This window comes from Megascapheus bottae, chromosome 12 (genome assembly GCF_031878675.1).
Source record: "Megascapheus bottae isolate mThoBot1 chromosome 12, mThoBot2.hap1, whole genome shotgun sequence".
NCBI classification, from domain to species: domain Eukaryota; kingdom Metazoa; phylum Chordata; class Mammalia; order Rodentia; family Geomyidae; genus Megascapheus; species Megascapheus bottae.
Window position 1 is genome coordinate 41,781,644 of NC_143520.1, and position 26,052 is coordinate 41,807,695.

General features: G+C 41.6%; 1 protein-coding gene across 1 annotated transcript in view; it reads right to left on the reverse strand.

The window, feature by feature from the left end:
- The window catches only part of Mgat5 (alpha-1,6-mannosylglycoprotein 6-beta-N-acetylglucosaminyltransferase), a 320,121-nt gene extending 297,464 nt beyond the window's left edge, over positions 1 to 22,657 (reverse strand). Inside the window, exon 1 of the mRNA XM_090342912.1 lies at positions 22,583 to 22,657. The gene's annotated coding sequence lies outside the window, so the exon portion shown is untranslated. The remainder of the gene's footprint in view (positions 1 to 22,582) is intronic.
- Positions 22,658 to 26,052: the final 3,395 nt, after the last annotated feature.

The window sequence follows — 26,052 nt, forward strand, 5'->3', positions numbered from 1 at the left end:
TAGGATTTGAAAACTCTAGGATCCTAAAATAGTATTGGTTACTGTTGCAATAAACCAACCTAAGAGGCTCGTTTAGCAAATAGACAAGGTTACTAATCTGACCTTGATTATTAAAGCCTCCATGTTTTCTGCATATGACATTTTATCTCTTTCATGGTTATTCAGTGCCGATACTTCTCCCTCCACCCTCATAACCTCTTACTGTCTGAGATAGGTCAATTGCCCAACACTAAACTCCACATCCACCAATAAGCCAGTCATTATGGCTGCCAACACTTTCAACAGTGATGTATCCAGGCCTGATAGCAGAACATCATCTCCACTGCCAGCTCCTGTATATCATCTTGGCAAACTCCTGGCAAATCCAAGACTCCTAATGGTATTCAGATCAGACTACAGCCTTCTTATAAGTGATGAAGGGAATGTTACAGAGTGAGAACCACAAACTAAAGTGGAGAATTTTCCATACATAAAATAATGCAGATCAATTCATCCTTCTGAGCAATGAATAGGGAAAGAACACAATGTGGTTTTCTCAGAGCCCATGAAAGCATCCAGTGCTGGATACATGCTCAGTTCTCCCTGAGAGTTCAAACCTATCAGTGAAGTTTCTGCTTCTCACCTCAGCATTATTCACACAGCTTTCTAACTGGCTGGCCTCATCCTCTTCCTTCCTAACCCACTACTGAGCATCTGCCAGGTGACCTCAGGAGCAGCACCATACTCAGCCTTTCTACTTCTACAGGAGGCTTATGTACCACCAACTCCAAATCCAAGCCTGGCCTGCTAAGACCTCCAGATTCGAGGACAGCTCCCCTCCCATTAATAGGCCTAAGGGAGGACTACTGTATCTTTTTCCTCCAGTCCCAGTAACACCACCTCCCCACCCCATCCCACCCCTGCCAATACATATAGACCCACCAGACTCAACTCCATCTACCATTCCATAACTCACTAACTCTGTGACACTTCCCTTCCTGGGTATACAAACTGTCAATGTTCCTAAAATAGAGCCTAACATCTTCGACTATCTCTGAAGAGCATTTCAGACACAGAAACTTCAATCCAAGTGTTCTCTACAAACACTTGGCAAATCCATAGTCGTTTCCATTCAAGTCCCTAAGTTTACAGGTCCTCCAGTAGAGATGTAGACCAATGAAGACATCTTACTTCAATACACATGCACAGTCTGCAGGACAGTAACATCTGTAAACCTTGCTAATTATGTTTACCAGGGGAAAAAAGCATCTAACCCCTCAGGGCTGATGGGGTCACAGGGGTAACAGTTAAGCACTATAAATCCATCTCCTTATTTATTGTCTTCTGAAGAGGACAAAGCAGTACAGCAGACATCACATGTTCAGGAGTTAGTATTCAAATCTCTACTCTTCAAATCCTAGCTGTGATACCTTGGAGCAACCTCTCAGCCACTGTGCCACTTAACAGTCTTGTGTCATTTAGTAACTAGAGAACATTAAGAAATTCATCATCAGGCCATCTCAATCTTAGGTGACCAGACCATAGTTAACAAACCAAAATGCCAACATCACTGGGTGATATAATCTTCTGGGGCCACCTCTACATATTGCAGACCATGGTAAGTCTGAATATTACTGAATTTTCAGCTGTCAAAGGGAAACCAACCTAAAGGACTACCTAAAGGATTGAGTCTACAGCTCACACAGTAGCAATTACACAATATGATTTTAAGTGAATTGAAGCCCAAACACTCTAGAGAGGACAAAACACAGTGTCACTTCTCATTCCAGACATATTCTGTTTATTTTAGGAGACCACTGTCTGTCTATCACCCACGCTGGCCTCAAGTGATCCTCTCACCTCAACAAACACCAATGCGCCTAGCTTCCAGTCACTTCAAGTCCTTCAGCCAAGCCTAGTCATTTCAGCCAACAACCTCACTGCCAGCACAACATCCTCAAGCTATGCAGACAAGAAAATTACATAGAAGCCAGGTGCTGGTGACTCACAACTGTAACCCTAACTACTCAGGAGGCTGTGATCTGACAATAAAGGTTCAAAACCAGCTGGGGCAAGAAAGTCCTCAAGACTCTTATCTCCAAAGAACTACAAAAAGTCCTAAGAAGAGCTCAAGTAGAACATTAGCCTTGAGTAAAAAAGCTTAGGGACAGAGCCCAGGCCCAACCCCCCTGTCATGAGCAGGCAAAATAATTCATCAATAGGAAGGTAATATGACTTAACACAGCTCAGCAGAGTTAAACACAGTTACTATATTGTAGTCCTAACTTGCCTAATTCTATCCTGCCTGTACAGCACACCCACCATCCTAGTCCTAAAGTCAAAAAGGACTGCCCAAGTTAAATGAGTAGACCATTTAAGTTAATAACTATAATGTGGTGAGGATTTAACAAGTAGTAGTAATGAGTTTAAAATTCTGACTACAACCCTAGAAGGTAGGTATTTTTTGGGGGGGGAGGGGGAAGAGTGTTGCCTGAGCCTGGGACTCAAATCTGAAATCTGCTATCTGACACTTGCTTCACTGACAAGCTGGAGTTGGCAGTTGTTGGCAGCAGCTGCTCCTGGGCTACACAAGGAGTCTTGGTCCTCATTGGTCCTCTCAGGCAAGGAGCAGTTTCTGCAGGCCAAAGGTCCTCGAACCACAGTGTTGGTTAAAGCCAGCAGAAGTACTGCTCCTCATTCTGGCTCCTTTGCTAATCCTCACTAGCCTAAAATGTCAATTCGGGTTAATTACACCCAGCAAAGTCTCCTTCTGATTGGTTGTGCCTAGGGGTGTGCTGTTGTCTTACTCTATCTCCTATGGCCAGGTGTCTGGATTCTCAAACATTTAAAATTACTCTATGTTGTGTACCTGGGTGCTGGCTGTTTCCACAGTGATTGCCATATGCCTGTTCTAACAGTTCTATCTCTTATGCCATATGCCCTTAGATACATGATGGCACTGACGATATACGTCTTTAAGTATTTTAGCTATATTTCATTTTATTGTTTTTCATTCTAATCATATTCATTAGTATTTGCACATCATATTTGGTATTTTCATCTCATTTTCAGTATCCTAGTATTTTCACATAATATTTATTACGCTAGTATTTTCACATCATTAACCCCTATTCTACCTTCATATCTTTATGCTCGTCACACACACACACACACACACACAAGAGTAACAAAGCTGTGAAGAAACTGATTAAGAACACATGTCACACACACACACACACACACACACACACACACACACACACACACAAGAGTAACAAAGCTGTGAAGAAACTGATTAAGAACACATGTCCTTACAAGGTTTATTAAATCACACATTTTACACAATCTTTGCAGATAAGCGTAGTCCTATGTTTCCTGTATGGACTTTTTAACACAACTGTATGATTGAAGCCATTCTGACAAATAAGAGCCCAAACAGTGAGAAAAATCCAAAGGTTAGAAATGGATACTCACCAAGGAGATGAAATATTGACAGCCCCCCAAAAAGCAGCCAATTGCAGCCAAGATCACACTCTTAGTAAGAGGACAAATAAACTCAACTCCTTCAGACCAATTTGCAGGTTTTTGCAAATTCTGAAGTAAAGTCAGAACCAAATCCTGAGGCTCCTCCAAGCTCACATCTCTTCCAAGCTGAAGTGCCAAGGCCCAGAGCAATGTAGGAGAGGATCACAGCCTCTGGTCCTTTGGCTGCTGGCAGGGCTTGGAGGGCAGGAGGCCAGCATTCAGATATTAAAATGATTTACCAGGTAACCAATTTTTCATGAGAAAAATGTATCCTTGAGGCCATGGCCAGACTACATGAAGGTGAGAAATTACTTTCTCCCCTTTGCTCCCTAACATACCTCAAGCCCCAGATAACACACTGGTCAGATTATGGCTGGGCGGACAGGAATTTATCTGAGTTCACTTACACTGTATGAAGAGCCATTTATTGCCTCCAGCTTCATACCCAAGGAAGACTTATCAGATTCTATACCAGCAACTCCTTCACAGGGGCCTAGAAGCTCTTGAAGTGCTGCCACTCCATTGACGGTCCCCAGATGTCGTGGGGCCCCTGGTCTCCAGGCCCCCTTAACTCCCACCACCTCCAGACATCCTCTTTTCTTCTTCACCCTGCCTTCCCTGGGGCTCGAAGATGTTCTTTGCTATAACTATTAAGTCTGGAGATCACCCAAAGTGTCAGGTGACACTAATGACCACAGCAGAGCCACAACCTGAATCTCGAAGAAGGTTGCTAAACCAGCCAGATGATGCATCTCAAGCCCTCCCAACTTTATTCCAATCCCTGTCAGGAGCTACAATCTGTAACACTCATGAAGGAAGCGAAGCACAGAGTTAAAAATAGCCAGCTAAGGGGCACAGCCAGGACACAAACTATCATCAGTTGAGGCAGGGGCAGCTCCAACTCCCCCTTCCCCCCTACACACACCAGCTACAGTGATACCAGCATCAGCCACTCCTCTCAAGTGACCCCTCAATCATACCAGGCTGTGTTTGACATGGAAACAGATTTGCCATAGGCTGTACCAGCATATTAGGCAGGCAGGTGTGTTTACTGATTTGTAGATGTAAATCCATCTCCATTCTCAGAGCTTGGGAAGCTGTCTTCACTTCCCAGGCAAGAAAATTTAGGAACCACATATCCCACACTTCTCCAGAATGTTATTTTCAAGATAAGTACGGAGAATCTTTTAAAAAGACATGCCACCCAACAGCAACCAATCTCCAAGTACATGGAAGAGGAGCTTAAAGTAGTATTCACCTTGAGCCTATATCCTCCCCACCTTACTCTCAAAACTTCTTCCTAGTGGTAGAATCAGCCTGTTTGATCTAAATTAACTGTTTACAACAAAGTGTTTTATAAAAATTCCAAAGCCGTGATTCACCCTTGTAATTCTAGCTATCAGGTGGCCAAAATTGAAGGACGTGCACCCAGCGGGGGAGTAAAATCCAAGGGATTTATCTTCAGTTACACACACACACACACGTGGAGCTATGGCTCAAAACAAACAGCTAGAGACAGAACCTAGACCCTCAGTTCAAGCCCTAGGACCAAAATTTTAAAAATAGTCACCATCCCAGGACAGTTTGCTGTCAACATGTAATTAAAAGTATGACTGTCTTGATGTAACACAGTACAAAGCACCAGTTGCCTTTTGGCTGAGCAACCTTGTCATGCTTCAGTGATTTCACATTTCCACCACCAGAGACTCACTAAGCAGGGAAGACAGGCAGGAAAGAGGGAGAAAAGGGGAAGGAAAGGAGAAATACTAGAGCTTCTGCACCACAGTAGGAAAAAATATAAGCTTCCCTTAACTTTAACATCTTGCAGAACGATGACATTTCTAGCAAAACCAAGACATTAACTTTGTTATATGATTAGCTGCAGACTTTGGGTTCTGTCTTCACAAACATTTTTTTTTCTTCCCATAAACTCTAAGAGGTGGGTAGCATGAGTTCCCATGCAGAAAAGGCACTGAGCTTTGGCAGAATGCAATGACCTGTTCCTAGTCAGAGTCACACGGCCCAAGCCTTTGGACACGAGTCCTCCATATCTCACAGCTCTCCACTCTCGTTTAATAGAACAAGAAAAGTTTGAACAAAACAACTTACCTGAGTAACATCAAGCTTGGATAGACGACACTCCAAGGCTAAATGTGTCTCAATGACACAATCTCTTCCAGGAGAGACAGCTTGAAGAGTCACACAGATTCCATGAAGAAAAACCATGACAGCAAAGGAGAATATCTCAGAGACAGATAAGAAGACTATGCAGGAGAGGCTCTATGGCCTAAAGGCTGTCACATGGCTTTCCGTAAGCCATGAGAGACACAAAATAACAGAAAAATCCATTCCAAAGACTAGAGGAAACAAGAGCAGAAGGAACTGTCATCCAAAATTGTTCCCTGCAAGGAGATCTATCCATTGATTCCCCCATCTTTCAGGCCTGCTACTCCACCCTCCTCGGCCTCTACATCCTACCTCTGAACCACAAAAGAAGAAACAGAGCACATCCCAGTCTAACACAGAGAGGAGAGGGCAGACAGACTCATGCGGAGCATTCCGCTTTTCTTCTCACCTTTATATCATAGTTGGTATCCCACCAGCTGACAGACCTCGTGCATTGTTAAGCATAAATCGGTTTGCTCACCCACATTCTCTCTTAATCAGTGTCCTTCACTGTGGTCTTCTCTTAATCAGTGGAATCCATATCAACAGCAAGGGTATCACGTGGGAACTCATGAGAGACATAAATCTCAAACTCCAGCCCAGGCACACACAATGTGGGGACCAGCTGAACAAGCTGTGTTTTGACAAGGTGCCCCCCCCTCCAGCCCCAGCTGTTTCTGACAAGCTACAGTTTGAGAACCTCGCACTTCCTTCGTGGCTAAGCTGTGATCTAGAATTGTATATAGGTGATGCTTTGCACATAAACATTCTTATTATGCACAGATGAGGAGCCCAGGAAGGGAGCTGCAGCTACTGCTGGAGGAAGTAGAATTCATTCCTCACACAGCACAGCCCTGACCTACACTGTTTCCTCCATGGTATAGCCACCATACTAGGCCTCCTGGAGCTTACAGCACAGGAGAACTTGAAGATGGCAATTAAGTAAACCCACAAACAAATTCGCAATTGCAAACTGTGGCAAACAAGGAAAAGAACAGGTAAGAGGCATAGCCAAGAATGTAGGACCAGTTTTCATCTTGGGAAATGAAGAGATAATGAAGCTGAGATAGAATGGAGGACTAACAGCTAGCAAGGTAAAGAAGGAAGTAAATATGCTCAGTCCAGCAAAAGCTTGAACAAATGTCCTGCAGAAGAGATAGATCTTGGTGCTTTGGAAATACTGAAAGATGCCTGGATAGTTAAAAAGCAGAAGGGGGTGGAGAGGAACAGTAGGAATTGTCAAAGGCAAGCAACAGATGGCACCTGGACTTTATCATGTAGGGCTCACACACGTGAGGTTAATCACAGCTGGAAACTAAGCTTAATAAGGATATTCTGGGATCTGGAATATTAACAATGCTAAACAACAATGTAGGAGTTTGTTTTAGTTTTTGTTTTTGCCAGTCCTGGAGGCTGAACTCAGGGCCTGAGCACTGTCCTTGGGCATTCCTCAAGGCTAGAGCTCTGCCATTTAAGTCACAGCACCAGTTCTGGCTTTTCTATATATGTGGTACCAAGGAATCCAACCTGGGTCTTTGTACATGCTAGACAAGCACTCTACCACTAGGCCAAACTCCAAACTCCTGGCCCTCAGTTGTTGGGCTTTTTTTTTTTTTTTTTTTTGCCAGTCCTGGGCTTAAACTCAGAGCCTGAGTGCTGTCCTCAGACTTTCTCAAAGCTAGAGTTCTATCTACTACTTGAGCCTCAGCACCACTTTGGGCTTTTTTCTAGTAGGAGTTTGAACTTACCTACCATGCTCAAGGCCCTGAGTTCACTTTCCTAACCACAACAAAAACAAGAGAGAGGGGAGAAGGAAGGAGAAGGGGAGACCACGTGATTTAATTATTTACATAATTAAAAAATGTAAGGGAAGAGATGGGATGGGAGGGCTGAGTGAGAATATTGAAAAGGGTGATGTTGATCAAGATACATTGTGTTCATAAACTGCTTTGTTAATGACAACTCCTTTGTGCTTGAAGATAATGATTTTTAAAAAAGAAAAATAAGAAACAGCCAAAGGGGAAAACACTAATGTTTTTCAGCACTTCCTATATTCCTATATTCAAAGTGTCACATAAAAAAATATGATCCTAGCTGGGTGGGCATGGTTGCCACACACCTGTGATCTGAGCCCTAGAAGCTGAATCAGCAGGATCACGAGACGAAGAAAAAATACATACATGCACACATGCATACATACATACGTATGTTTATGGGTGTACTCACTAACAACTCCAATAGTAAATTCCATGATGATTGCCCTTTCAAAAAAAAAAAAAACACAAAATAGATGAGGACAGAGGTCAACTTAGTTTCCCAAGTCAACCCAGCCAGGAAATGATTAGAACTTGGTCAGAACTTCGGAACCCTAGCTGGGTACCCTGGTCATTCTGGTAGAAAACAATGGGTTGGATCACAAGAGTTTACACTGTAAGCTGAATAAACAGGAAGAAGAAACCCAGGCAAAGGTTGCTGAACTTGGAGACCAGGAATGGCCAAGGCCAGGGTGCTATCAGCAGAAATGTACAAGCTTGTGCACAGAAATAATAAGTAGAGGTTACATCCTAAAACTCCTGACTGGACCAACAGAGTGCATCCTAACCCACCCCCTCCACCTTCTATCAGAAAATTACAGTAAGGAGTGAAAAGGTATATTTTATCTTATAAGGCTAATCTAAAACACAGGGTGAGGCCTGTGGCATGAATATCTGTATGTGCAGTTAAAACCTGGAGAGATAGTCTGTTTTGTGTGCAGAACAGATGTGAGTATTACCAAGAAAGGTCACTCAGATGACCAAGATGCATCATTCAGTGTCCTCCTGAACTAACTTGAAACTTGATAGAACAGGATGTTCTAGCTCCAACCTTAAGCAGCAAAGATTTTCTTTAGTTATCTGCCTAACAACTCATTTGAAGAGAATGACAGCATGTTTGTCAGAAGGGCTTGCATTTCTAGAGAAGTCCTACCTTTGTTAAAATAGTCTTAGGGAGGTCCTCAGTCATTTCTTTTGTTAGATGAAGAATCTGTGGCAACGTGGTCCAGGTTACCTGACTATAAAAGGTGTGTGTGTGTGTGTGTGTGTGTGTGTGTGTGTGTGTGTGTGTGTGTGTGTGTGTTGCACATGAACATGTGCATGCACATGCACACACATGTACAGAAGAAATAATAGACTCTACATCATCATCTACAAACCAAAGAATCAAAGCAAACCAGTAGAAACAATTCAACTGACCAATGGAGCCAATTGAGCTCCTATGGCAGGTCCAACCTGGGCTGCTTTCCCCCTTCCCCAAAATGTCCCTTTATATGCTCTCTGACTTGCACTCCAATTGTACCTGGACAGACATGGAAGACAAAGACAAGGGGACTCTTTCATTTCTTTCCATGAGTAAATCACAGCACTGCTGACTGCTAGAGTTCTGAAAAGGTCATTGGACTGTTGGAGCTTTGAAAGGCTTCATAGTCAGAGGTTAGGGAAGTAGGCACCATACCTGCTGAAACTCTCTCAGATATGACCATCACCCGTCCCTATCCTTTTCTTTCACCTTCACTGCCTAATTGACCACAAAGCCTTTATATTGCAAACTGAAATTGTTAAGACTCAGTGAAGGAGGAAAAAAATGGTGTATTCCCTTGTTTACAAAAGTATTAAGAACTTCTTGTTAAGTAGTATCGGCTTTCAATGTCTTTTTGTCCCCACAGAATGACAGGAGCCCTGAGGGGGAGAGGGGGTGAGCTGCTGTATGTATGTGTGTGCAGAGGGAATAAAAGGTCAGAGTGGGTTTCTCATCCCCTACCATTCCATGTCAGTCCCACAGCAGAGGGTCTTTTCCACCCCAGGAGCCAGAATTAACAGTTTAACACACTGCTCAGAGAAAGCTCCAAGAAATACATTTATCTGCTATAAGCAAATAGTCCTCAAGTGGCCTGTAAGACATGGAGTGAGTGGCTTAATCACCCAGCAGGGTCTAGCAGGCAATACAGAAAAGTCCTCAGAGACAAGCCAGTAAATGGAAAGCATTATCATTTATAACAGGATTAATAACAACACAGGCTGGAAACAAACACACACTACCAGATTCCTTCTCTAACCTCTTCAGAGAGAACACCAAGTTAGATGGAAAGGTTAATTTCTTTGGTTTTTTGTTTTTGTTTTTGTTTTTTTTTAACAAGATAGCAGCTTTCATGTTACAACACCAGAAATTATCTTTAGAAAAAAAAATCATTTTGTGCATCTTCCCAGTCAAGGACTGGCTGGCTACTTTAAGTACAGGAGATAAAACACTTCGTTGAGGAGGTTTAGAAGGAGTTTTATAATTCTGACTTAAATTTAAAAAAAAAGGTCTCCTGATCAAGCTTCAACTTAAGGGGCTCCATAGTCCCCAAACTGTCATCTCAGTTATGGCATTTTATTTGATTGCTGGTTTTGTTTTGATTTGATTTTGACAGTTCTAGAGCTTTCACAACGCAGGATATCATGCTTGCCAGGTAGGTACTCTACCACTTGAGTCATGCATAAGCTATATTTCTGGAACCATTTAGGAGGCTGGTAGAAACTGAGGACTTCATGCCTAGAAAGGGGTTTGTCCAGAGACTTGCCTTTTTAACAAGCTCCTTAGGTCCTTTTTATGCCTGACACTAGCATACAGCTAAACATGGAGGATGTTTCATCCATGTAAAGCCAAGAGGACAATCTCAATTACCCCCTATATCCCAAGTTTTTCAACAGACAGCTACTGTAAAAAGATTAAAGTGACACCGATTTTCTAGTTTGGATCTTAAATGCTCCAAAAGGCCTTGTGTTAAAGGTGGCGTGGGGAAGAAAGTTACGGGGAGAAAGTTTTATCCTTGAGGAACAGGCTCCTGAACAGGCTCTTTGGACCTTAGCTTCTCTCTATGCTTCCTGCCACCATGATGTGAGCAGCTTTACTCCATGTGCCCCTCCCCCATCACACCAGACCTAAAAAGCAACAGATCTAGCCAACAATAGACCAAAACCTATGAAACTCTAAGACAAAATAAATCCTTCCACCTTTAAAGGTGATTTCCTCAGTTACGTTCTCATAGTGATGAAAATCTAGCTAACCCATGTTCTTTCTTGTCTTGGGTTTAGTCTCCATAAATGAGCAGTGCCCTAAAGAAGTCAACATTTGCTGACAGGGGTCACTGTGATACACAGTTGGACTTCTCTGCTCAACAATAGGCTGAGAGGCGCCATGTCACTCACATGTGCTCTTCTTCAAAATTACCCTAATCTCAGGCACACCCCAACCTACGAGTCTTTCTAAATCTGGATCTGAGAAGGCCTAGAGGCAACTGAAATGTGATACCCAGGTGAAGAGTAGAGTATCTTTTATCCAAAATACTTGGGCAGAACTGTTTGAGATTTTGGAACATCTCGGAATTTGGGACTAATCTTAACATAGAATTAATATAGGCTTCCTACAAACCTCACACATTTAGTCTGACAGGAACTGTATACGCCTGCCTTCTGTGATCTAGTTTAGAAGGTCAGGTGTGGAATTTTTACTGGTGACATCATGTTGATGCTCTTAAAGTTTCCAAGTTTGGAACTTTTTTCTCTTTAGTATTTTCATACTAGAGGTAACTTATATACAGTGCATGGAAAGGTAAGGTTAGGTTAGTTAGAACCCCATATCCCACAGCCTCATGTTTACTCTTCAGACTTTCTCTAACAGGGGCCACACAGCCTCTTGGAGATTCACATAACATGGAGTTGAAGGAAGACATTCATCACAGAACTTGGACAGACTTGCCCATTATCAGACCACACCAACTACTACATTCTATCCCGTCATACTTGTGTAACATCTGTGGTTATATTATGAAAGCATGTTTATATTGTATTTAGTTTTGTGTTTCCAGCTCTTACATGTAAACATTGAAAGGTCATTGTGTTTGCTAATCCTGAGTTGTTCATAGTCTCATTTTTAAACATCCTGAAATGGCAGCAGCTCATTCATCTCTTAATCTCTGTAGAATGGAGGTTGATCCTCACCCAGCAGCAGTGAGGCCACAGGTATGAAATCATAATACAGTGGTTTTGCTTTTTAGTATGTGATACAATTTTGAATCTCTCTGCCTCAATGGTCTTGATGTATCTTTAAGAGTGAACATGGAGTTATCCAAGTCCTGGAAGACAGGGGAGAGAAAATATGTGCTGTGTCCTACTTCTGTGCTCTTGCCCTCTGCCTGGTGCTTCTCACATTCCTGACATCAGGCAGCTTCCTGATGCAGGACAACCTGGTTATTCTGCCGAGCCCTTCATCACCTAGATTCTCCTGCTTGCTAGTTTTCCATTGTTTCAGCCAACTAGAGTCCCAGGGAGGATTACTGCAAGAAGGAGCAAGGTCAGGGTATTGCTGTGGGCCCCATCTCCCTCCTCAGGAGCTATAGATGCAGCCTGTGCTTCTTTCTTTACTGAAACCCCTCCTTCCTGGTTCCAAATCTCCCATGCTCCACAGACCGTATACTTCCATCCCTGGCTCCTCAGCCCTAATGTTGGTACTCAAGGTGTCTTAGGCACTCCCTCATTCTCATCAGCAATCCTGCAACTATTTTTTTATTAGTCTTCATTAAATTTTTCTGGGTAGATTCTGTTTCCTGACAGGAGATTTGACTCTATTTTTTTTTGCAAGAGAGATAAAAATGAGTGAATGTGGATCTGTAAGTATATGGGAATTTTCCTAAGAGTTTTTCAACCTCTTCTAAGTAGTAGGTTTATGGGAGTTTATAATGCTAATTTAATATCCATATGGCTTTGAACTCAACACCAAATTCAACTGGATGCTAACAGAAATCCCAAGAGAGACAGTATGGGCTTAAGGTACATACTTTGGGTATTTAGTAGATGCACGCATAATTCGTTTTCAGTTGACCTCACTTTTGACTACATCTTTATTACTAGGAAAAGGAACTCTGAGGGATTAGATTATGGATCATTTCAAGCTACATGAGGAACTACAATCCTCAAGAATTGCAAGGGTAAAAACACCTGTCACTGAGCCTGGATGTCCTGTACTGGTTATCTCTAACTGATGAGCAAACAAATTCAGAGGATTGACATGGATGATCCATTGCTCTGCAAGTCTCACATACCACCATTTCCCCTCCTATTTACACCACTCCTTAAAAGTGAGAAACAATAGCTACTCAGAAGGCTGAGATCTGAGGATCTCAGTTCAAAGCCAACCTGGGCACTAAAAGCCCATGAGACTCTTATCTCCAATTAATCACTAGAAAATCAGAAGTGGCACTGTGGGCTCAAGGGTATGCCAGTACCTTGAGCTGAAGAGCTCAGGGATAACACCGAGGCCCAGAGTTCAAGCCCCATGACTGACAAAAAATAAAAATAAAGTTACTCCTGTACTGAGCCTAGAAGAATCAGACCCTTCCGTTTTAGGCAAATTGAAATACTAATAAAAGAGAATTTTTAACTTTTATCTTTTAAATCATAAAGTAGCTATGAATCAGCCAATGTTGTAAATGACTAGAATGCATTCCGTATGCCCATACAGTATAACACACATAGTATAATCGCATCACAGAATACTATGGGGGTGGCTGGCTATAACAATTGCGTATGCACAAAATTTGTCAGCCACTACTATCTCCAGAAAGATGAAAGAACTTCAGTTTGGATCCTTTAAACCAATGGTCTCTAATTCAGCTAAAAATTGGGGTTCCCATGGCCATCCTAGAGGTCACACATCACCTAAGGATGCTTCCACCAAGAAGGTGGTACCAGATAGTAAAGCAGCTAGAAAATTTCTATCATCTAGTACTGTCGAGACTTTGTAAGACTGTAGTATGATGCATCCCAGAGCTGTCTATGATGAGGCTTGAAGAAACAAACCTACCACCCCACAGTCATATAAAAGTACAGCACATATAATATGAACAGCATTGACAATAAATGAATGGGTTCCTGATATATGTATTTGCTTCAGATTGTTACTTTAGTGTACTCCTATTAAAACAGTATACCATGTTATACAAGCAGGAACCTCCTATATCTTGTATTTACCCTTATTTCTGGATTGCCCAAGCAGGCTTATATCACCTGACTTATATCCCCTAGGTTTGTGTAAACGCTATCTAGGAGGACAAAAAAAAAAAAAGCATTTGACAGTGCATTTCTCAAAACATGTCCTTGTTAGTAAATGACTCCCGCTGGACTGTAATGTCTAGGGTATAGCTGGCACACTGGGATTTCTTCAATTCCCCCAGGAGTTGATATTGGGCATCCAAGGCCAACAATCATCATGATAACATGCCAGTTAGCTATCAGTTTATTATTTAATAGAATAAAACAGAGATCAAAGGGAACAGCAGAGGCCTTAATCTTTTCCATGTCCTGGACCCCACTCACAAGCTAGTGAAGACCATGGATGCTTCGTGCAAATTATGTTTTTCAATACATAAAATACAAACTATTAGAAAGTACACTTGGACTTGCAACCATAATCTGTTTGAATGGTGTTGTAGTAATGAGTGCCTCTTTATTAATATACCAAGTTATAAGATATAAAAGTGGATCTGTTACCTACCACCATTTGGAAGTAATGAGGAGTGCATATATACATACATACACACAAATACATGCATATCTGTATGTATATGTGTATTTGTATTCATGCATACGTGTGTGTATGTATATACATGTATGTGTACATGTATATGCATGTGTATATACATATGTAAAGTGATATGTATTTCCTGATGATGAAGGTCAAGGGATTTCCAATACACTAATATCTCTGTGTACAGGAATATAGCATGGACAGATTCAATCAACCACAGATTTAAAATATTTGGTGGAAATGCTGCTTTGATGCTAAACATATTCAGACTTTTTTCTTTTGTTATTATTCCCTAAAATGTTACATAACAATTATTTATATTGGGTTAGGCATTATAAGTAACCCAGAGATGACTTAAAGTACACAGGGCTATATGCAAATATAGCCCAATAAGGAACTTGTGGATCTTCAAATTTTGGCATCCATGGAAGTCTAAGAACCAATTGCCCCCAAGGATAGGTATTCTACTTTGCCTTTATCCATAACTTTAAAAAATAAATTTCAGTTAGAATTCAGGGTATATAAAGAGGAGGTACTTTTTTTCTCCCTACCTAAGCTTATTTTCTTTTCTGGTATAGAAGAGAAGAGGAGGGGAGAATTCTAGAGTTGTGGAATGGGCTCAGCCTACCATCAATTCTACCACCATGTACAAGACCTCAGACAGAAAGGAAGAAAACCCAATAGCTTCTTCTCTATGTGTGCACTTCTAGTAGACTGTTACTACTTTTTAAGTAACTCTATAAAGTTTCCTTAAGACATGAAAAATGTACATTTTCTGAAAACTAACTACAGTGTATATGTTAATTATAGCCATATTTTCCAAGTGCCAAGTCGTGTGAAAAGATCCCAGTGTCTTCCACTAAAAAGACTCAAGTATTTTATCTGCCTAGAGACATCCATCAACTGAGTTCCAATACCCTGGGACTTAAAGGGGGAATTGAAAGAACGTTCTAAATGTTTCATCAATAGGCACCTTTGCACATAGTACTAGGCTGCCTGTCTGGAACCTGAATACTTTTTTCTTTAATCTGAATTTAAAACCCCATTTACCAAATACTGAATGGTTATTGTGCTTTGGATCTTTTCTTAAATTATACCATTACTCACATGATTTTTACAAAATCATTTGGGATAGGAAGTTGGAGTCAGAAAGAAAGAGAGAAAGAGAGAGAGAGAGAGAGAGAGAGAGACCAAATTACATTAACATCTGTGTTGAAAGTCCAGTTAAGAAAAGGAGGGGGGCGCAGGAGTTTGGCCTAGTGATAGAGTGCTTGCCTCGCATGCACAAAGACCCTGGTTTGATCCTTAGTACCACATACATAGAAAGAACCACAAGTGGTGCTGTGGCTCAAGTGGTAGAATTCTACACCCCAGGACTGGAAAAAAAAATAATAAATAAATAAATAAGGTGGCCAGGAGCATAGCCTAGTGAAGGAGTACTCACCTAGCATGCACATAGCCCTGGGATCCATTCCTTGGTACCACATACACAAAAAGTCAAAAGTGGTGCTGGAGCTCAAGTGATAGAGTGCTTGCCTTGAGCAAAAACTGTCCAAAGACAGGTTCCAGGCCCTGAGTTCAAGTCCCAGAACTAGGCAAAAATACATACATACATACATACATACATACATACATACATACATACATGGTATTACTTTTAATTTTAAAATTATTTTCCTAAGATGGGGGATTAGCCACCACATAGACTTAGCTGAGTTACTTGAAGGTCTACTTTTCTTCAGAGTTAAACTTTCCTAAAGAGTGAAGAAGCTTTACATTTTTCTTGAGAAGTAACAGAACATTCCCAGGAAACACAGGAGAGAAAGGCAAGACCAGGGTCAACCTGCAGGCTTATGACCGTCAAACAGCAGTGGCCAGTTGTAGGACAAAAGAAATACAGCTGCAGACAGTGACAGCCAGCAATCCAGGAGGCAGTACTTGTGTTGGGAACAAGCTGAGGAGGTTCCCAATGCCATCTCATATCCGCTAGTGATAAAAAGGACAGCCTTATCTGCAATAGAAAGTTCTCATTCAACACTAAGAGGCTTTCTCAGACGTCATGGCCTTCAAGTTGATATATGAAAAGAGGCAGGCGGAGTGCAGTGGCATGATTTTATTTTGCTTTCTGCCTCCTCTGAGAGTACTTCATTAACACATTTCATGGGTGGCAGGGAGGCACATCATTAATGAGTTGTTTCAACAGTAGCCAGACACCACTGGGCTTGAAGCAGGCTAAAGACTAGGAAGGATTGCATGGAAAAGACCTGGCTATAAGAGCAACACTTAAAACAGCCCAATTGTTCTCCTTCAATCCTGTGTTTCCACCAGAGTGAAACTGTACAGAGACTAGAATGGAAGAAACATGGGGTGTGGGGAGGAGGGGGTGATGGGGAAGAGTGAGAAAGAGCTGAGATTTACTATATTCCATCCCAGGAATAGAAGCGATTTCACATATGTCATTAACTCCCTTAGTTGATGTTGTTTCACCACCACCATCACCACCACCTTAGCAGAAGACAATCACCTCCACAAATGTAAAATGAAACTATAAGTGACAGAAGCTAAGCAACTGACCCAGAAGCACACTGCTAGTAATGGCAGAGTCAGGTTGCCTCTCACCACACTGGGTTTTTAACTACTTTCCAGTCAAAGTATGTACCCTATGTTCCTAAACTGAAAAAAAAAAATCAAATCAAACAAAACCTTCCCTAGATAAAGAGAAATAGTTATGCATAGCTCAAAAGTAGAGAACCTACTACATGTAGCATGCCAGAGGCCCTGGTTTCAATCCTTAGAACAGCAAAAATGAATGAATAGGTGAATCAATGAAAGAATGGCTGGTACAAAGAATGAGCTTGCAAAGAGTCAGACATGCTAGGGTTGCCTCATATTCATTCTGGAAAGGACCCTTAATTGGCCAACCAAAAGGCAGTGATTCACTGCTTTTATTTCAACAACCAGTTATCATTGACACAAGGCCCTATGGACATGAAGAATTCATTCATACAATCTCCATACAGAAAATTAAAATAAAAACAACAAACCATACATCCTTATCTTACATGTGCTAGCTTATATTAATAATGAAAAAACATCAACATGATCAACATTAAAGTAAAACTTAAAATATTATTTTTTAGGGGAGAACAACTACATTTTTGTATTTTCTTTATCTCAAAAGACTGCCCTAGGCACTAAAGTTTTACAACTCACTGTCATAGGCTTACTTGGGGCCCAATGACTTTTCCCTTCATTCTTCTCCTTGAGCCAGATATACCTAGTCCTGGTCTCAGCCTTCACTTGTGAGTTTTAGAAGCACTCTTTCCATTTTTCCCTGGTCTTCAGCCTCCCACCATTTGTTACAAACACTTTCAACAACAATTGCACTTCATTTCATTCTGCTTTATTTTCTGTACTCAAGCAGTTCAACAGCATCAAGGATAGACAAACAGCACATAAACACATAAACAATGTCAATAATGAATGACTCTAGTTCACTTGCCCTGGTTTAAGCAGATCATTAAACATAGTAACAACACAGGGTTTTCCTTCTTCTCAGCCAACTTTGTTTCACTTTCTTCATAGTCAATGTCTCAGTGCCAGTACCACCCTTCCACCCTTCTCTGGATTTACCTCCTCAGAAAATTCAACCATTGTCCCTTCTGGCACCTCCTGAGCACTCACTATGCCCAGAGAACTAGATCTCCCAGTGCTTCCATTCTCCTAAACAAGAAAACATCATGGGATGCAAGAGGATGAAAAGAAAGCTAGTCATGTTGACCCAATGCTTGTGGTTCATGTTTTTAATCTTAGCTGGTCAGGAGACTGAGAGCTGAGGATCTGAGTTCAAAGCCAGTCTGGGCAGACATAGCCAAAAGATCCTTATCTCCAGTTAACCACTAAAAAGCTGGAAATGGAGATATAACCCCAATGGCAGAGCACTAGCCTTAAGAAAAAAAAGCTAAGAAATAGTTGGAGGTGCTGATTTCAAGACCCAGTACTGGCACATAACAAATTATTATTTTCTTTTAAAAAATTTTTTTAAGCTGCTCACGTCATAGGGTGCAAGCAGAGATCAGAAACTATTTGGCTCCCTGAGGTCGTTGTTGCTTTGGTTTTTAGTTTATAGTAAAATTCATACACATGGAATTAACCGTTAAAGAAGTCAAGGTTGGGGTAGTTCAGTGGCAAAGAATACTCCTTACCTTCACAAAGCCTTGGGTTCAATCCTCAGCACTACACACACACACACACACACACACACACACACACACACACACACACACACTCACACTCACACAGTGAGCATTTTGGTGGTAGTTACATTAACCATGTTGTACAATCATGTCCTCTTTCTAGTTCCATATCTATCACCCTAAAAAGAAAACTTGGACTCATATAAGCAGTCTGCTTCACCCAAGACCCAGGAACTGTCTCTAAGTTTCATATCAATGAGATCAGGCAAGCCTCTTAAGGCTGTGCCTGCCCCTTCCTCCCTCATGCTTTTATTCCACATCTTCTATATATCCTAAGACATGCCACATGCACACTCACACCCACCTTCAGCTCCCTCCTGCCCTGCATCTTTAAAATCTGCCTCTGACCCAGGCACCAGTGGCTCATTCTTGTAATACCAGCTACTCAGGAGGCTGAGATCTGAGGACCTGGATTCAAGCCACCCTAAGCAAGAAAGTCTATGAGACACATCTGCAATTGACCAAAATGCCAGAAATGGAGGTATAGCTCAAGTAGCAGAGTGCCATCCTTGAGCAATATAGACAGAAGACAATGCCCAGAATCTGATTTCAAGCCCAGTATTGTCAACAACGATTAATTTAAAAATAAAATCTGCCTCTGAACTTGCCTTGTTCTAAGCCAGTATTTATCTCATCATTTTTTTTAAAGATATATACTTCCCTTGACCCTTCTTTCTCCAATCAGGACAGCCCTAACATCTTCTTTCCCTTCTCTGCCTCTGAATCATTCAGTGGGATTTGCAAAGACTTCCAAATCCACAAAAGCAATAATAACTTAGAAGGCCTTATCTCCCTGGTGTCTCTGGTCCCATAGCACATGTGACCTGGGATAATTAGTGACTCAGCGTCTCTGTGTCTGCTTTCCTATCGGTAAATGAGGATCAGTACAACACCTCATAGGATTTTTATGAAGTGCAAATGAGTATCATAGGCACCTAATGTGCTCATAAATATGCCAGGCACACTGTAAGGGCTCAAAACCGTTAGCACCTATCACCACAGTCTGGATTATGTTCCATGAAACCATGACCCAGCTTGCTCAGGCAGACCAGGCCTTTATGCATCCCACTAGAAACTCTTTGTAGCCCGGCCTAAAGGTGCAGTAATTTTTCAAAGGTACAGTCTTTCCCAGATATGCTTTTTTTTTTCTTTCTTTCTTTTTTCTTTTTCTTTTTGCCAGTCCTGGGCCTTGAAAGCAGAGCCTAAGCACAGTCCTTGGGCTTTCTCAAGGCTAGAGCTCTACCACTTGAGCCACAGCACCACTTCCAGCTTTTTTTTATGTATGTGATACCGAGAAATTGAACCCCAGTCTTTGTGCATGCTAGGCAAGCAATCTACCACTAGGCCAAACTCCCGGTCCCCCAGTTATGCATTTTTAACGTGGTATTTCTCTCTCCTGACTTGAACTGCAGCTGGCATGGCATAAATTGACAGGTGTGTTGGTCTTTACCTTAAAGAGCTCAGAATGGAACCACATTGGGAACACTGCACACCATATCTGCACTCCTACTGTGCCTTTAACCTAGCATCCTCTGCCTTCCCCCCACTCATCTCCCCCCGACCCCAACCCCAGTGCAAGTGATCTCTTAGCAAGACCATGATAGTAATCCACCCCTCCCCCCTTCCTCAATTTTTTCCCTCCTTTTTTCATACTGTGGCCAGAATTCAGGTCAGAAATCCAAAGCCACACATTCTACTTTACTCCACCATAAACTCTTTCAGGTACCCTCAACTGTACTTAAGAGAAAGCCCAAATATCTTCACAGGGATGCTTTTCTCCACCTGCCCCTTGGTGTTCTGGAATCCTAAAACAATGCAAGAGTTACGATACCAGCCAGCCCTCTGCGGCCAAAACCTTCCTTACTGGAGTCTGTCAAATTATATATATTATACAAGTCTGACACAAAACCTTCCTGATGCCCTGATTTGGACTAATACTTCTTCTATCCCAATCTCACAGACTTAGCTGTTCGCATGTCTGTTTTCTCCTTTAGACTATAAGCTTCCTGAAGATCCTATTCATCTCATTTCATCCATCCATTCATCCATCACCTATCCATCCATCCATTCACCTATCCATCTATCCACCTATGTGCCCATCTACATACATCTATCCATCCACCTACTCATCCATCTATTTACCTATTCATTCAACAATAATGTCCTTAGAGTTTATGTAGAATCAATCCCTAGGGAAAAAATAGTTAAGAAGATATGGTGGCTACCTTCAGTAGAGACAGAAAAACACATGGGACTAAGAGATACTTCTCATAGCAACTACACTGCTGCTTGAATTGAAATCATGGCTCTACCAACTTGCTGGTTGTGAAACCTGAGGCAAATAGTTCTGCCTCTATACGTCAATTTCCTCATCTCTAAAAAACAATAAAATAGAACAGGAGTACCTCTGGCTATTCGTTCTAGAGCTAACAAATGAAAATGGTTCATAATAACTATCTGGTAATTCATAACGCTTGCAGAGCCAGATGCCTTTTCTACTGCTGGAACTATAAGAATATTTATTATAACAGGCCCCACCCTGGATATGGGATCAAGTGTTGGCCACTTTGTGCCCAGTTCCTGACATATAATCTTCAGGTAAATGTTTATTGAACCATGCTGACAAGCCCTAGGATGGCTCATTGGGTACACATTAAAGACTCTCATAGCCATAAGTCATAAGGGATTAACATTTGACCCCACTCCCCAGCTTGGGTGGAAAAGACAGAGACTTACAAGGAACACAGCAGTCCTAGGCCTCCTGATTTCCTGAGGGTACCTTGTGGCCCAGTCCAAGTAGCCTTCTCATTGCTTATCTACAACATAAGCATCTTGGAGTTTCCCCTTACCACCCAGGTTGCCTTTCCCTCCATCTCTTTCTTTTCTTTTTTTATTGCAGGGATAATGTATAGAGGGGTTACAGTTACATTCGTCAGGCAGTAGGTGCATTACTTCTCACAGAAATGATACCCCTTCTCATGTTTTTGCCCCCATTTTCCTCCCCCCATTCTCTCCCAATCATCTTATTTCCCCCCGCTTCCCTTCCCTATTTCAAATAAACAAATAAATAAATACACACACACACACACACACACACACACACACACACACACACACACACACACACAGACAATATACCAGGTAACACAGTCAGATACAGTAACCACATGAGAGTAACCATTAGGGGAAAAAAGAGAAAAGAAATACATTAAGAACAATCACAAAGAAAACTCTTCCTTTTCTTCCTCTTCCTCACACCTGCTTTCTTTTTCTCCCTGTTTCTTCATCCATTGTTTCTACTTCCAAGGAAAGCTCAAGAGATATATAATCCCAGGTCTAGGCTCTCTCCAAGTCCTATGGGTGACTCCTACTAGGAAGGAGCTTTATTTTTCTTCACCAGAAAGTTAGATTTTTCTCCTTTGGAATATGGTCCTTTTGGGGTGATCCAAAGTTCATAAGGTGGGTCCCCAATATAATCTGGGTGTCACAGCCCTCAATTCAAAGTTGGATAGCCAGTGTCTAAACCCAAGCACATAAATCTCATAGTCCAACTGCTGGCTATGCATTCCCAACAGTGGATTCTAAAAGATCTGTCATTCTTTGGCACTGCAGGCTTGATGACAAATGGCAATATAGCAAGACTTCCTTTTACACAGGCTGTGGTATTTACATAACTGCTCTGTTCTAAAACTTGTTTCAACACCTCCAACTGGCTTAGATGGCAGCCAGAACACATGACACCATGAGCAAATAAATCGGGGGGTGGGGGAGGGGCACTGTGAAGTGCTTCTTTTCTCCTTTTGTGGTTGGGCTCATCCTTCATGCATCTCTGAGCCCATCTCTGCCAAGCATGTTTACACCTGTGTGTCTGACACAGGGGCAAAGAAGCTTGTCACCTGTCAGAATATGAAGAGACTGGGGATGTAACATATTGGAGGGCTGGGATTTTTATCTTATAATTCTCATAGGAATAAGAATATCACAGAAACCTATCTTGACAATAACATTATGGACACAGCTAAAACCAGAGTGGTAAATTTGCATGTACACACCTTCTTCTTGAAGAATGTATTACAGTCAGTCCTCCAAGTCCATGGTTTCTGCATGTGGATTCAGCCAACCATTACCCCAAAAAATATGTCTCGAGAAAAAATGTACAGAGTATGTAAAGCTTTTTGTATCATTATTCCATAAGTCACATGGCTATTAACATAGCATTTACACTGTGTTATTTATAATAATAATCATATATAATAATAACGATGACTTAGAGATGATTTAAAGTACAAAAGAGAAAGTATATAAGTAATGTAGAAATGTTACTCTTTTCTCTAAAGAACTTGAGAATCCACATATTTGTCATCCTAATTGGTACCCTGTGGGTAGCCAGGGACAGCTGTCTATCACTGAATCTCAACAGCTATGGGCTGTGAAGGAGTCTGTCCTCAATATGAGATGCTAAGCTCTTGCTTTGTTTTCCCTATCAGTGCTAAAGCAGATTCATTTTTAAAAACAGAATATCATTTTTAAGAAAGACTGGAACAACCAGCCTTCCCAACGTTCTACATTTCTGCACGAAAGATCTCTAGTAGCCTTGGAGAGGTTTCTCTTAGACTCTGCACCTCGCACAGGATTTAGGTGCCATATCATTTCATACCTGCCTGATGAGTTTGGAGACAGAGCATCCTGAGCTGATAGTCTGTGATGGAGAGCAGGCAGGCTTTGGAATCAGAGAACAAAACCAAATCCCAAACCAGACTTGATTTAGGAGGACCACACATCTCTATGTACGTCTGCAATTCCAACATACTCATTAATGGCACTCTTTTTTACCCTCACAAGAGCCCAGGCTTGGGTGAAATATGATTGGGTCACCTTGTTTATTATGGGAATATCTGCAGACAAGTTTCTTCACTCTAGATACAAGGACTTCATGTTGGTTCCATGAGGTTTACAGACCCTAATTTACAAAGCTGCTCTGAGCATGAAGTTACAGTGAGGAAAAGGCCTGGTGGGTCATACCTAGTAGCCTCTAGTACCAGCTAACACTCTGCTCACTAAGGCAGCCATCTCATTAGCTGAGCATGAGTGGCTCTAACCCTAGCTGTTTAGGAAGCTCAGACCTAAGGACCACAATTCCAACTCAGCCTCAGCAGCAAAGTCTGAGACTCTTATCTCCAATTAACCAGCAAAAATTCACGGGGAGCTGTGGCTCAAATGGTAAATCCCCAGTTTTTGAGAGCAAAAGCTAAAGGGAAGTGAGCCCAGGATCTGAATTCAAGCTTTAGTCCTAGAAAACATCAACAAACAAACAAAAACAAAACAGTAGAACACAGTGCTCGAAAAAATGTGTTTATCTATACAGGATATATCATTTTACTGTCAACTTTAAGACAGAAATTATACTCCCCACTTCTTACTATAATGTCAGCAAGGTAGGAGTTTGACCTATCTGTGCTCAGTGGGTTGCAATTAACTCTGTCATCCATCTTATCAGAAGCTAGATCACTCATGGATATTTAAAATCCTATATTCTAGGGCTTCTGGATTTTATACTACCCATAAAGAGAGAATACGATCAAAATTTACCCCAAATCAAATATCCACGAGTCGGGGGGGGGGAAGCAAACACAGTTATGAATAATGGGACAGAAATGGGTATAACTGTTCATTTACGGTAAATAAAATTACCACGCAAACGAATTCGATGAATTTCTTGCTTACCTAAAGATACCCCTGTGCCCCCAAAAGCTGTCCTTATATATCCCATGATAAACGAATAGCTTCTTAGATATTTCACTTTAAAATGCAGGCCTTAAACTGAGCACGGTGGCTCACGCCTGTAATCCTAGCTACTCAGGAGGCTGAGATCTGAGGATCAAAGTTCAAAGCCAGCCCAGGCACAAAAGGACCGGAGACACTTATCTCCAATTAAACTCTAGAAAATGGGAAGTGGGGCTTGGCATAAGGGTAAGGATAGGGTAGCCTTGAGTTGAAGATCTCAGGGACAACACCCAGATCCAGGGGTAGGGCCAGGGGTAGCCTTGAGCTGAAGAGCTCAGGAACAGCGCCCACCCAGGCCAGTTCAAACTCTATGGCCCACAATAAAAAAAAAAAAAAAGTAGGCCCTAGCTAGGAGTGACTCATGTTTAATCCTACCTAGAGATCTGAGATCTGAGGATTGTGGTTCTATACCAGCCTGGGCAAGAAAGTTCCTGAGACTCGTATCTCTAATTCACTATTAAAAAAAAAAAAAAATGTGAAAGCCAAGCTGTGGTTCAAGTAGTACAGTGCTAGCCTTGAGCAAAAAAGTCACAGGAAAACACACAGGCCCTGAACTCAATTCCCAGGATACACACACACACACACACACACACACACACACACACTCCAAATAACACCATCACCAGCTTAGAAAGCTATTTTCACTTTTCTCTCAGGATAAAGATGAGATGCTGTCACTTCACTGATAAGCTTGTTAAATACACACACATTCTCTTTATGTCTTAAATGAACACTAATAATATAATGCAAAGTGGGACTGCTTCTATTTTCTTAAGGGAGTGACTTGAAGAGAAATGTAATCAGTAAAGCCATAGAAAAATGAAGGGGAGAATGTGCAACTATTCAATGCCAATTTCAGCGTAATGTTGTTTGAAAATATTTAAGAAGAAAAATTATCATCCTATCATTTAATATGCTTGTTCAAAGTACTGCTGTTGAAAATGTGAAAAATCTCTCCCCACCATAACTTGTGAAGAATTAGAAAGGAAGTGTTCAGCATTTCCATACTCTAAATATAGCCTTCAACCTTAGGAGAGGTAAAAGATACAGGACACCGCACAACCATGGCTTTGTACCCAGACAGAAACAAGCAACAGTGTAGTAAGCTCTTTGGTGGAAAAGTCAATTCCTACCAACGGGACCTTCTACAAAGAGAAACAGGCTGAGTCTACTCCTGGAACTCCAGTTACAATTGCAGTGTAGCAGCACCTTGAGTCCAGACTCATCTCCGTGTAGCACTAGCAATCAGATTAGAATTCAGACCTGCGGAGCTATGTCAACCTCCACCCAAAGCTCTTTTAGGGAATGGCCTGCCCCTCTAAGCCATGAAACAGAGATATGGAGAAAACAAACCCACACTCTCACAATGCAACTCTTTGTAATATATCTTTCTTGAGCAATGGGGTACTTCTTAGACTCAATGATGCAACTCTCTGTACTAGAAAATAATGAGGTTGGTCTGTATATGGGAGATTTTCTAGCAGAATGTGTGTGGTTTTTCTCAACTTGCAAATCTGAAGCCGAAGTCACACTTCTATGTAGGATTCCGAAAATAATATGTTTCTGGCTTTTGGTGTAGATTGTGATCACTACTAGAACCTTGCTGAAAGAATGCTTTTTGACAAATCTGTCTCTCCATATGTGAGATCAAGTGGAAGGTCAACTTTGAGAAAAAGAGAAAGAGAGAGAGTGCCAAGTGAGAGCAAGAGTCCCTGAGTTCAATCCCCACTATTCATAC